Genomic DNA, 12,815 nt, shown 5'->3' on the forward strand with positions numbered 1-12,815 from the left:
CCCCATTAGCACCATGATGCCCACATTGCCAGGGCCCATGCTTTGAGAGAAGTCTGTGTCCATGTCCTCATCACTCTCATCACTGCGCTGACATTGCCTACTCACCCGGTTTCGCTTTGCCAGGTTCTGGTGCTGCATATACTGCTGGATAATACGCATGGTGTTTAACGTGCTGCTAATTGCCAAAGTGATCTGAGCGGGCTCCATGCTTGCCGTGGTATGGCGTCCGCACAGAAAAAAGGCGCAGAACGGTTGTCTGCCTTTGCTCTGATGGAGGGAGGGGTGACTGACGACATGGCTTACAGGGTTGGCTTACAGGGAATTAAAATCAACAAAGGGGGTGGCTTTACATCAAGGAGAAACAAAAACAACTGTCACACAGAATGGCCCCCTCAAGGATTGAACTCAAAACCCTGGATTTAGCAGGCCAATGCTCAACCCAATGAGCTATCCCTCTCCCCAGTATTTCAGGCAGGACTGCATCTCCATTAAACTTTTCAAGGTGCCCCTGACAGACCTCACCAAAACGATTGTCAGCCATTGATTTCACAGAGGGAGGGAGGGGGGAAGCAAATGAATACAAAACAAATCTGGTCAATTTCTTGTTTTGATCCACTCCATCTATCTTTTACATCTTTGGCTGGCAGCAGACAGTGCAGTAGGACTGCTAGCCATCCTCATCTCCTGGCTGCTTGGCAGAAGATGGTACAATAGGACTGCCGGCAGGACTAAAGAGAATGACCTGGTCGAGTCACTCCTATTTTAGTCCCTGCGCCCATGTCTGCCCAGGCACTCCTGACCGACCTTACCGAGGCAGCCAGGAACACCTCGGACATGACAACAATGGCTATCAGGCCTATTGCACCGTCTGCTGTCACAAGGCAATGGGTTGCTGCTGTGTAGCAGTACCGCATCTGCCAGCACCCAGGAGACGTATGGTTACAGTGAGCTGAGCGGGCTCCATGCTTGCCGTGGTATGGTGTCTGCACAGGTAACTCAGGAAAAAAGGTGCGAAACAATTGTCTGCCATAGCTTTCATGGAGGGAAGGAGGGAGGGAGGGAGGGCCTGTCGACATGTACCAGAACCACCCGCGACAATGTTTTTGCCCCATTAGGCATTGGGATCTCAACCCAGAATTCCAATGGGCGGCGGAGACTGTGGGAAAGCTACCCATCGTGCAACGCTCTGGAAGTCAACGCTAGCCTCGGTACTGTGGAAGCACTCCGCCGAGTTAATGCACTTAATGCACTTAGAGCATTTTGTGTGGGGACACACACAATCGACTATATAAAAACGATTTCTAAAAAAACGACTTCTATAAATTCGACCTAATTTCGTAGTGTAGACATACCCTATATGTAAACAGCTAGCTAGCTAACAGATCAGGTGCCAGTAGATGGTGCTGAAGAACAGAGGCCCTGGGTTTGGCCCGACGGAGCTGTGCCAGCAAGTGGGTCCAAGCAGTTATACCAGTATAGTATACGGCAAGGGTATAGCTAGCTATAGGATACCGGTATCGCTATTCCAGCAAAGCGCTCCCCCTGATGTAAACAGTGATAGAATGGTGGAAGAATTCTTCCATCAACCTAGCTACCTCCTCTCAGGCAACAGCAAGGGGAGAACAACAGCAAAGGGAGAACCCCGCCCGTTGCTGCAGGTACTGCCTATGCTGTGGGGCTGATGCCACAGTGCAGCTGCGCTGTTATAGCATTTTAAGTGTAGGCACACCCCTAGTCTCACCATTGCAGGTGCAAGAGCCTTCTTCTCTGCAGCATCCATTTGTCTCTGCAGCCTCTGATGATATCAGACTGGCCCACCGGGCACTTGTCCCGTGGGCCTGTCACTTTCTTGGTTTAGGGCCAACCTGCCCCTCTCCTCACTGACTGATACCTTTATCCACAGGCTGATGCATGAATGAACAACAGAGAAGAGGCAGGAGCCCTGGGGCTGGTAGGTGTTTGGCTGTAGGAGAGGGTGGATCAGAGAGTGTGGGAGAGAGTGTTTTTGGATGCAGATTCTGTGTGTGAGTGGGATGTCTGTATGTGGGTAAAAATATATAAGTGGGTGTGTATGTGGAGGAATGGGGGAGGATTGTAAATGGTCCAGGCCAGACCAGGATGAGGAAGCAGATGACATCCCAGTCTCCATGGCTGGGTCACGAGCAGCTACTTAGTTGGGAAGGAAGTAGCCAGCCAGAAGAAATCTACACAGAGTGCATCACTTGCTGTGACCATCACTGAGCAGCGTGAGAAGCCAAAAGCAGCCTGATCGCAGTAGAAAAAACTACACCCCACAGATGGGCCCAAAGGGACATAAGAGCAACCTAATCAGTGTCGGGAGCAAAGCAAGGGCCTTGCTGGGCCGTTTGCTGAGTCCGTAATTGTCCAGCAACTGTGCTGGGAGTGTCAGAGACTGAAGCTGCATTTCCCTGGTTCTTGCTCTCTCTTCCCCTTTATACACTTTTGTTTGGCTTCTCTTAAGAAGAAAGAAGGGTTAGACCTTAAAAGCAGAAGTTCAGAGCTACCTCACATATTTGGGAGGCAGTGAGGTCTAGTGGACAGAGCACTGGACACAGGAGACAAACAATTGGAATTGTCCTTTTCTGCATTATTATTGATAATTCTACCATCTCCACCTAGTAATGGACCAATACCATTGTTAGGATCCTTTTTGTTCCTAATATACTTAAAAAAACTCCTTCTTATTGTCTGTTTCAGTAACAGCAACTACATGAAATATATGCTAATCAATGAGCAATTCCAGTTTGTCTTGAGAAATAAAGAGGAACTGATCACAGAACTAAAAATTAATGGTAACTTAGGTACAAGTGATCATGTCTTGGTCACATTTATAATGTGTGAACAGAATAAAGTCCTGACCAGTGATATACATAGTTGGTGCTTTAAAAGGGCCAAGTTCTCAAAGATTAAAACAATTATGAGCCAAACCAGCTGCAAGGAAGAATTTAATCAGAAAAATGTGAATGATAATTGGGAATTGTTTAAGAACACCTGACTAAATGCCACCAAAAAACCCTCACAATCCTCTAATTGAGGAAGAAGTCCATAATGGTTAAAAAACTGACCTGATTTAGAGGGGAAGTAAGGCAACTATAAAAAAATATATAAAACAAATGGAAGAAAGATGAAGTTGATAATAATGAATATAAATCAGAAGCCTGGAATTGTAGAAAATAGATAAGGGAGACAAAGGGACACAAGGACAGACCTGTGGCCAGCAGAGTTACAGACAATAAGAAGGAGTTTTTTAAGTATATTAGGAACAAAAAGGATCCTAACAATGGTATTGGTCCATTACTAGGTGGAGATGGTAGAATTATCAATAATAATGCAGAAAAGGCAGAAATATTCAATGAATATTTCTGTTCTGTATTTGAGAAAAGAACAGGTGATGTAGTCATATCATATGATAACACTCTTTTCATCCCACTAGTATCTCAGGAGGATGTTAAAAAGCAGAACTTGCATCCAAGAGTTTTAAAAGAGCTGGATGAGGGCCTTGCTGGACCAATAATGTTGATTTTCAATAAGTCTTGGAACACTGGGGAAATTCCAGAAAACTGGAAGAAAGCTAATATTGTGCTAATATTTAAAAAAATATTTAAATGGGACAACTTGAGTATAGGCCTGTTATTGATCCTGGGCAAGATAATGGAGTGGCTGATACAGGACTCAATTAATAAAAAATTAAAGGAGAGTAATGTAATTAATGCCAATCAACATGGGTGTACAGAAAATAGATCCTGTCAAACTAACTTGATATCTTTTTTTAATGAGCTTACAAGTTTTGTTGATAAAGGTGATAGTAATATATTTAGACTTCTGCAAGGTATTTGACTTGGTACCACATGACATTTTGATTAGAAAACTAGAAACATGTAAAATGGCACATATTAAATGCCTTAAAAGCTAGGTAACTGATAGGTCTCAAAATGTAAATGGGAAATCATCATCAAATGGGTGTGTTTCTAGTGGGGTCCCACAGCTATTAGTTCTTGGCCCTTCACTATCTAACATTTCTATTTGTGACAGGGAAGAAAAACACAAAATAATCACTGATAAAGTTTGCAGATGACACAAAAATTAAGAGAATGGTAAATAATGAAGAGGGCAGGTCATTGATACCGAGCGATCTGGATTGCTCGGTAAATTGGGCACAAGCAAACAGTATGTATTTTAATATGGCTAAATGTAAAAGTATACATCTAGGAACAAAAAATGTAGGCCATACTTGAATGATGGGAGACTCTATCCTGGGAAGCAGTGACTCTGAAAAGCTTTGGAGGTGGAGATGGATAATCTGCTGAACATGAGATCTGAGTGCAATGCTGTGGTCAAAAGTGCTTATGTGATTGTAGGTTACATAAATGGGAATCTCGAGTAGGAGCAGAGAGGTTGTTTTACCTCCATATCTGGCACTAAAAGCTCTGCTCTAGGAATTATTGTGGGACAGTTCTCTGGCCTGTGTTACACAGGAGGTCAGATGATGATCACAGTGGTTCCTTCTGGCCTTGGAATTTCTGAATCTTCTCTCCCCTGAATTCCTAGGGCAGGGCTGGGCAAACTTTTTGGCTCGAGGGCCACATCTGGGTATGGAAATTGTATGGCAGGCCATGAATGTTCACGAAATTGGGGTTGAGGTGCAGCCTCCAGAGTGGGGGCAGAAATGAGGAGTTCAGGGAGGGTGGGGTGTGGGGAGGGATTGAGTGCTCTAGCTGGGGGTGCAGGCTCTGGGGTGGGGTTGAGGATGAGGGGTTTGGGGTGCAGAAGTGGGCTCCAGGCTGGAGCTGAGGGGTTCGGAGTGCAGGAGGGGGTTCTGGGCTGGTGCAAGGGGATGGGATGGGGTGGCGGTGAGGGCTCTGGCTCAGGGTGCAGACTCTGGGATGGGGCTGGGGATGAGGGGTTTGGGGTGTAGAAGGGTGCTCCAGGCTGGGACCGAGGGATTTGGAGGGCAGGAGGGGGATCAGGGCTGGGGCACAGGGTTGGGGCGCCTGGGGGTGGCTCAGGGGCTGGCTCCGGGTGGCACTTACCTCAAGCAGCTCCCAGAAGCAGTGGCATGTCCCCCTTCTGGCTCCTACGTGGAGGCGTGGCCAGGTGGTTCTGCTGCGTGCCACCCCATCCACAGGCCCCACCCCTGCAGCTCCCATTGGCCACGGTCCTTGGCCAATGGTAGCTGTGGGGGCGACATTTGGGGTGGGGGTAGTGTGCGGAGCAGAGCCCCCTGGCTGCCCCTATGCATAGGAGCCGGAGAGGAGACTTGCCGCTGTTTTCAGGAGCTATGTGGAGTGGCCTCCGACCCTGCTCCCCGGCTGGAGTGCCGGAGCGGGGCAAGCCCCAGAACCCACTTCCCAGTGGGAGCTCAAGGGCCAGATTAAAACGGCTGGTGGGCTAGATGTGGCCCACGGGCCATAGTTTGCCCATCCCTGTCCTAGGGGCTGCTTGCAGAGTAAGGTGCAACCGTCCAAGCCAGAAGGGAGGGGGGTTCAGACCCTGTGCTACTGAGCTTTGCCATTCTAGTGGGTAACTATGCAAAGCATTTGGCAAGAGTGCTTCAAGGATAGTCACGGCTATGCTGCTCTCTGAAGCACTGCTGGGGAGCCCAGCATTGAGTGGGGAGAGTTAACTGCAAAAAAGCAAAGGAGAAGGATGTGTCCCAGAAGGCTGGACCCCTTCAGGGGTATCTCAGCCAACTCTGTCCACATATCTGTTCAAGGGACACCATCATAAGACCTAATCACATCAGCCACACCATCAGGGGCTTGTTCACCTGCACATCTACCAATGTGATATATGCCATCATGTGCCAGCAATCCCCCTCTGGTGGGGAGGGATAGCTCAGTGGTTTGAGCATTAGCCTGCTAAACCCAGAGTTGAGTTCAATCCTTGAGGGGGCCATTTAGGGATCTGGTGCAAAAATTAGGGATTGGTCCTGCTTTGAGCAGGGGGTTGGACTAGATAACCTCCTGAAGTCTCTTCCAACCCTGATATTCTATGATATGCCACCACCTGCCCCAGGAGAAGGGCCTATTGTGGTTGAAGTAAATGGGGCTACTTGTGCTTAAAAGTTAGAATTATTCAACTTATTGAATATTTTTGAATTATTCAAATTATTGCAGTGGGGGAGGGTTTAGGTTGGATATTAGGAAAAACTTTTTCACTAGGAGGGTGGTGAAACACTGGAATGTGTTACCTAGGGAGGTGGTGGAATCTCCTTCCTTAGATATTTTTAAGGTCAGGCTTGACAAAGCCCTGGCTGGGACGATTTAGTTGGGGGTTGATCCTGCTTTGAGCAGGGGGTTGGACTAGATGACCTCCCTTTCAACCCTGATATTCTACGATTCTATGATTCTATGTACATTGGCCAAACTGGACAGTCTCTACGCATAAGAATAAATGGACACAAATCAGACATCAAGAATTAGAACATTCCAAAACCAGTCGGAGAACACTTCAACCTCCCTGGTCACTCAATTACATTCCTAAAAGTCGCAATTCTTCAACGAAAAAATGTAAAAACAGACTCCAATGAGAAACTGCAGAACTGGAATTAATTTGCAAACTGGACACCATTAAATTAGGCTTGAATAAGGTCTGGGAATGGATGGGTATTACACAAACTAAAAACTATTTCCCCATGCTAATTTCCCCCGTACTGTTACTCACACCTTCTTGTCAACTTTTTGAAATGGGCCATCCTGATTATCATTACAAAAGTTGTTTTCCTCCTGCTGATAATAGCCCACCTTAATTGATTAGTCTCATTAGAGTTGGTATGGCAACCCTCATTTTTTCATGTTCTCTGTATATATGTATCTTCCTACTGTATTTTCTACTCCATGCATCTGATGAAGTGAGTTTTAGCCCACGAAAGCTCATGCCCAAATAAATTTGTTAGTTTCTAAGGTGCCATAAGTGCTCCTCATTCTTTCAGCACAGAAGGGAGCTGATGTGGCCAGGGGAGAAGCACCAAGGAGCAATCATATCGATAGTCTTTTGCTTAGTGCACAGAATCTCCAGCCAGTACGTGCGTTCTTTCAGGGAGCATTAAGGCAATGACTGTGCCACTCTGGAGGGTTTATTTCTCATCGTGGAGGCCAGGGGCCTGGGTTATAGAATATCTCCATATGGGTTCTGCTGTACAGAATCCATGTGCTAGAGACAACAGAGAATTGCTCCATTAATCACATGTAGGAGCTGGGATTGGACGCTGCCCTTCTGCTACAAAACCCATAGGCCCAGAATTGCTTGAGCTAAAGAGCATCACCCTCAGCTGACAGCAGTAGCAGGTCCTTTATCCTCTGTGGGCCCAGGGGATGTCACACACTCACACACAGAAAGCCAGAATATTACATCGAGTGGCATGTCGAAAGCAGCAGGAACAATTTGAGTCCAGAACAGCAGCAACACACGGTCACATAGAGATCTGAGCCAGCTCCCGCCCCCCTGGGAATGCTGAATGGGGGCTGGCTTCAGCTGTTGGGAAGGAAAGGGGAGTGCTTGTGACCAGTAGCACAACAGCATGGCAAGAGGAGAGCAATCAGGTCTTGTGCTTTTGTGGGCAGCACGGTCACAGAGGCTAGACAGGAACCTTCTGTACTGCACTGCGCTGCTGGCCAGGTGAATTGGGGCAAGAGGTCCTTTCTTCAGAAGCATCATAGAGCAAAAGCAGGATATGCACCTGATGCAGCAATAGCTTGCTCCAGGCCCATGAATCTGAAGCTTGGGTTATAGTTTGACCAAAGTAAGCAAGCAGGCTGTCACTGCTCAGAGGCCGCAGGGACGAGCCTGGCACAAACAACAATTCCCAGCTCTTACCCTCAGGGGATTTCAATGCACTTTATGAAAGGGCCAGCATAATTATTCCCATTTCTCTGAGGTGGAGGGAGGGGACGTGATATGCCCACGGTCGCTGACCAGCAGAGCTGAGACTGGAACCTGAACTCCTGAGTCCCAGTCCAGTGCTCTGTCCACTCAGCCAGTGGTTTTCAACTTGTGGGGGTCCGCAGTCTACATCTAAGGTTTCCAAAGGGGTCCACACCTCCATTTGAAATTTTGTAGGTGTCCACCAATGAGAAAAGGTTGAAAACCACTGTGCTAGGCCACTCTGCCTCACTAAGAGACTGTCTACACTGCAACTGAAAGGGGTTATTACAGCCCGTGTAGACATTCCCAAGCTAGCTGTGATCTAGCTAGATCCCAGCTAGCTTGAGTAACAATAGCAGCGAAGCCCTCTCAGTCTTTCTGCTGAAAGGAGCTGCAGCTGGACAGGTGAGTGAGCCCTCATTTGCACACTCACAGAACACCAAACAGTGCCTGTGACCATTTTCCACTTGCCCCCATTCTCTGACAAGATCACACCTGGCATGTAAAATTTGGCCTAAAGTGAGTTCTGAAATCTGACTTCAGTTACCCCAATGTGAATTGGGAGTGACCCCAATTAAGTATATGGAGTTAAGTGGTGTAAATCAGGACAAGACCAGTGACATCTAGGCAGTTAACTGGTGTAACTCCAGTGAAGTCTACCTGCTGTGAATCAGCAGCAACTCCGGTAAGGCGTATGGAGTTTCTCCAGGATAAAGTGGAGTAAGAGGTAGATCAGGCCCTCAGTCTTTATTAATACTGCTAAAGTATTTCTCCAGCTAAAAAGAATTGCCCTTCAGCTGTCTCCTGGGCTATGAGGGAGGCGTGCTTGTTTGAATAAGGAAATGTATTTGCCCTCAGACTCTAGAACAACAGAGTGGCTCATCCAAAGTCCAGTGCTTCAGGATTTTATTACCCACTAAAACAATCTGGTTTGTCTTTCCTGCTAGGCATCTGTTTCCCCCTCACTGCCACTCATGTTCCAGCTGTAAAAGCCAACGTTCACCACCTATTCCTAGAATAACAAATACAGTCCTGGAGATTCAAGGCAATTTATGTGTGACCTAGGAGTGGTGCCTGTGACCTCTGCCTCTATAAACACCACTCTGCTCCCAAGGGCTTTGAACACTCCTCTGTTGGCTTGGGGCCCAAAGCCTCCCCCCTCTAAAAAACCAAACGCTAGTTTCTAAAAATATTGATTTTTCTTTAATTAAACCAGTTTTTAGGGGGAAATTTGTTTTCCCTGCCATGTTTACACCTTGTCAGCTAAAGATCCCTCTGGGCTGTTCTGTGGGGGCTGGCTTGACCTTATAAAAACACTAGTCACATCCTGGAACACGGGGTACTTCTCCAAACTCTGTGATGGGCCCGGATGGTAACTGGCCCACAGAGTGCACTGCTGTTATTCTATGGTCACCCCCCAGTGTAATTGCAGACCAATGGGATCAAGTAGGTGTAAGGCCTGCCCTGCTTTGCACCGTGACTGCAGTGCACCCTCGTACTAGTAATGGACAATACTGTGGCATATTTGTACAAAAGCAATGGAAACCACTGCAAATCACACAGGTTAGACAAGGGACCTGCTAGAGCGCTTTCCATGAACGCTTCTGGCCCTGACGTATGTGCGACTGCACCCAAAATGCAGCCAAGGGATGGAGGAGTTAGGAAGCAATGTGCTCGGACGGCTCTTAGACTAGCACTCTGCACCCACCATATCACCACAAAACGCAGCAAGGCCAGAACTAATCAGCCATTGCTGGGGGCCTGCGTGTTCATTGCTAAGCACTGGGAGCACCGTGGACTTGGGAACGTTTTTTTCCCCTTTCAGCTCCACTTGCCATTTTTCCTTTGCTTTATTATCTCCCAGCCCTTCACACTGAATGTCCATGCCTGCTTATCATTCCCTGGTACTTAGCAACGCCATTATTTCCTTGTCTGCCTTGCTGATAGTGCCGAGCAGCCCAGCAGTGCCTGCCTGGCTGCGTGCTTTCTTCTGCTATGGTAATGCTGGGTTCTCAAAGGAGCCTTTCATGTCACCAGGAGCCCCCGGCTGCTTTCCAGAGCATTCAGCCACTATGGGCTCTTGTTTTACAACTTGACAACTATGTAAATGGAATGGGAACATGGTTCAGCGAAGCTAGAGATGTGAGAATGGGCCTGCAGGCTGCGCAATTCACTATCTTGCATTATTTATTTATTAGTAGTATTTATTATTATTTATCATTTGTGCTGTGGTCACATCTAGGAGCCCCAGTCACGAGCCAGGACCCCGTTGCGCTAGGTGCTGTGCAAATACAAGAAAGAGCCATTGTAACTGGATGGCTTGCCCTGCTGGGCTGGAGACCTGGCGCTATGCCAACCCTGGTTTGAAACAAGCCCCACCTGAGGGGAATCAGGTACTTCCCTAAGAGAACCAAAAAATGAGAGAAGACTCTGGTAGCGGGAGCTTGGAGGGAAAAGCCCAGTGAGCAGGAGGCAGTGGGCGAGGGGACCCCTGACTGTGTTTGGGACTGGATGTCAGAGCCCCAGGGAGGGAGAGCTGGGAGGACTGGCCAGGAGCTGAGAGTTGAAAGAAAAGCCCTGGGACTGAGAAAAAATGCCAGTGCTATGTATGGACTTCAGTTTGGGACTCTGGGTTGTTGTGAACTGGTTCTGATATTAAACTAGCCCCAGGCAAGGGTATTGTTAAGTAATCGGAGAAAGCCCCTGTGAGTTCTTAAAGGGCCCTGAAGAGAGGAAACAAACAGAGGTGGGGAGCCTGCAGAGACACCTCTGCCCAGAAGGGGGTGCTCAGTAAGAGGCCACCCCACTATAGACAGTCCCTGCCCCAAAGTGCTTACCATCCCCAGCTGCTTTAGTTCTGCTTGGGTAGTGATGGGAGCAAGGCACCCAATTTGGATCTAAATCACACATGATGAAGTCCAGGGATGCGGGACTGCAAGGAGGGGATGTTAAGTTCAGCCTGGAGCAGCTTGCATTCTTTCTACACTTACTAGTTTGGTGCCAGTTGTGTGCCCAGAAATGCACACAACAGAACACACAGACAGTCCCTGGCCCAAATGCTTTCATATAAAACATCACATTTGAGGATTTGGGGTTCAGTTTGGCCTATTATGCACCTGCAGCTCATTTGAAGAATTGGGATCCAGATAAGGATTTGGCTTCCCAAAGCTCAGAAACATTTCAATTAGGACAATAGGTTCCAAGGCCATCGTGAGACCATTGTGATCATCTAGTCTGGCCTCGTGTATAACAAAGGCCAGAGAACTGCCCTACTGAACTCAAACCTGTTTATCTGAGGAGTTGGATTCCTGACCCCTGGTGAATGTAGCATACAGATCATTACTGTGTGTACAAGCTCCATAAAGGACAATGTACATTGAGAACACATCCACGATCCTCCTAATGGTTAATGCAGCTTCTCATAATAATGAACTCACTGCTGTCGCTTTCCCTGATTAAACATTACCCTGGTTTAACCAGAACAACATATTGATTGCCCCTGCAGATTTTCATGTGGCAGGAGAACCTGGGGAAGGCTAAAGTGTATACTCCCCAGCCCTGCCCTGCAGCCTGCTAGAATCCAGGAATCTATAAAACATCCTTGTGAGTCTCATTATCAATGTGGAAGTCGGATCAGAGGTGACAACCTCCAGCCTGTGGTGCTTCCTCCTTGGATGCTTACAACACTGTGTCCTGGAACTTGTCACCTCCGCTCTCAGTGTGTATGGGGAGCACCAATCCATTCCTTTTCACATCCTCTAGCTCCGGGCTAATCAGCCGTTAGCTGGGCATCGCCTGGGCAGGGGCTGTACGACAGGGCCATCCCACAGGGTGTATGGCAAGGAACCCACCATACCTTGCCGTCCACCCAGCTCTGGCCTAGTTTCAGACAAGGGTTTACACGCAATATGCCTTAAGCCAGACCCTGGTGCCAGGAGCCCCTTTGTGCTAGTGCGTTAACTGGAGCCTGAACCTCCCTACACACAAACAGGAAGCTGCATGCGGCTGATTGTAAACAGTGCGAGCCTCCCTCCCACGCTATTGCCATGCTGGCAATGGGCCCAGGCGCAGCAACGCCAGCCTCACTACTGCCCTAGCGGCTCCCAGCGCAGCGCAGCCCCGCCCCACGCCCACCTCTCTCGCGTGCTCATTGGGGGCGCCAGATTTGTTTACCTTATATGGTCAGGTACTAACACAGCATGGCCGATGACTGGCTGTCCTGACACGTCACTCAGCGGACGTCAGCCTCCCCTGTAAAAGTATGCAAACAAACCATGGGCTCCTGGGAAACGTAGTGCTGGGCACCTTACCTACCTGGGAGCGGGGTGCCTGCTGGCTGCTCAGCCTGGTGCGGGGAGGGGACTGACTGCCTGGCAGTGCTGGTACTAGCCCATGGGGGGCCTTAAGCAGGAATATTTTGGGGGCCCCTGCTCACACAATACATGCTATAATTAACAGGGGGCTCCTGGAGCTGCTCCAGGTCTGAAGCCATGGCTCAGGCGGGTTATGCAGAGCCCTGGCTCTGCTGACCAGAGTCAGCCACTTTCCTGGCGTGTGACGGGAGCCCCGCTGCTGGGTCTGAGAGCGGCTGGCAGGGCAGCGGTGGGAGGGAGGCGTTCTTCGCCAGACAGGGCGGCTACACGCCTGTCCTGGCTCCCAGACACAGCTCCACGCACCCTACGCGACAGCCTATTTCCTAGCCTGTGCAGGGTGAGTCCCCGCGGTGGGGACGGAGGGGAGCCCCCAGAGCAGCCCTGCGGTGCTTTCTCTGCTTTTAAAACTGGACCAGGCAAAGGAAGCGCTAGGAAGCAACGCCGCTATGGCCTGTGTACCAGCGGCGGGGCTGTCCCACCTCCTTGGCCAACGCGAACAACTGCGGCCTTGACGCAGCCCACGTTAGCCTTGCCTAGGCCCGGCCAGCGCATGAGCCC

This window comes from Caretta caretta, chromosome 10 (genome assembly GCF_965140235.1).
Source record: "Caretta caretta isolate rCarCar2 chromosome 10, rCarCar1.hap1, whole genome shotgun sequence".
Lineage (NCBI taxonomy): Eukaryota > Metazoa > Chordata > Testudines > Cheloniidae > Caretta > Caretta caretta.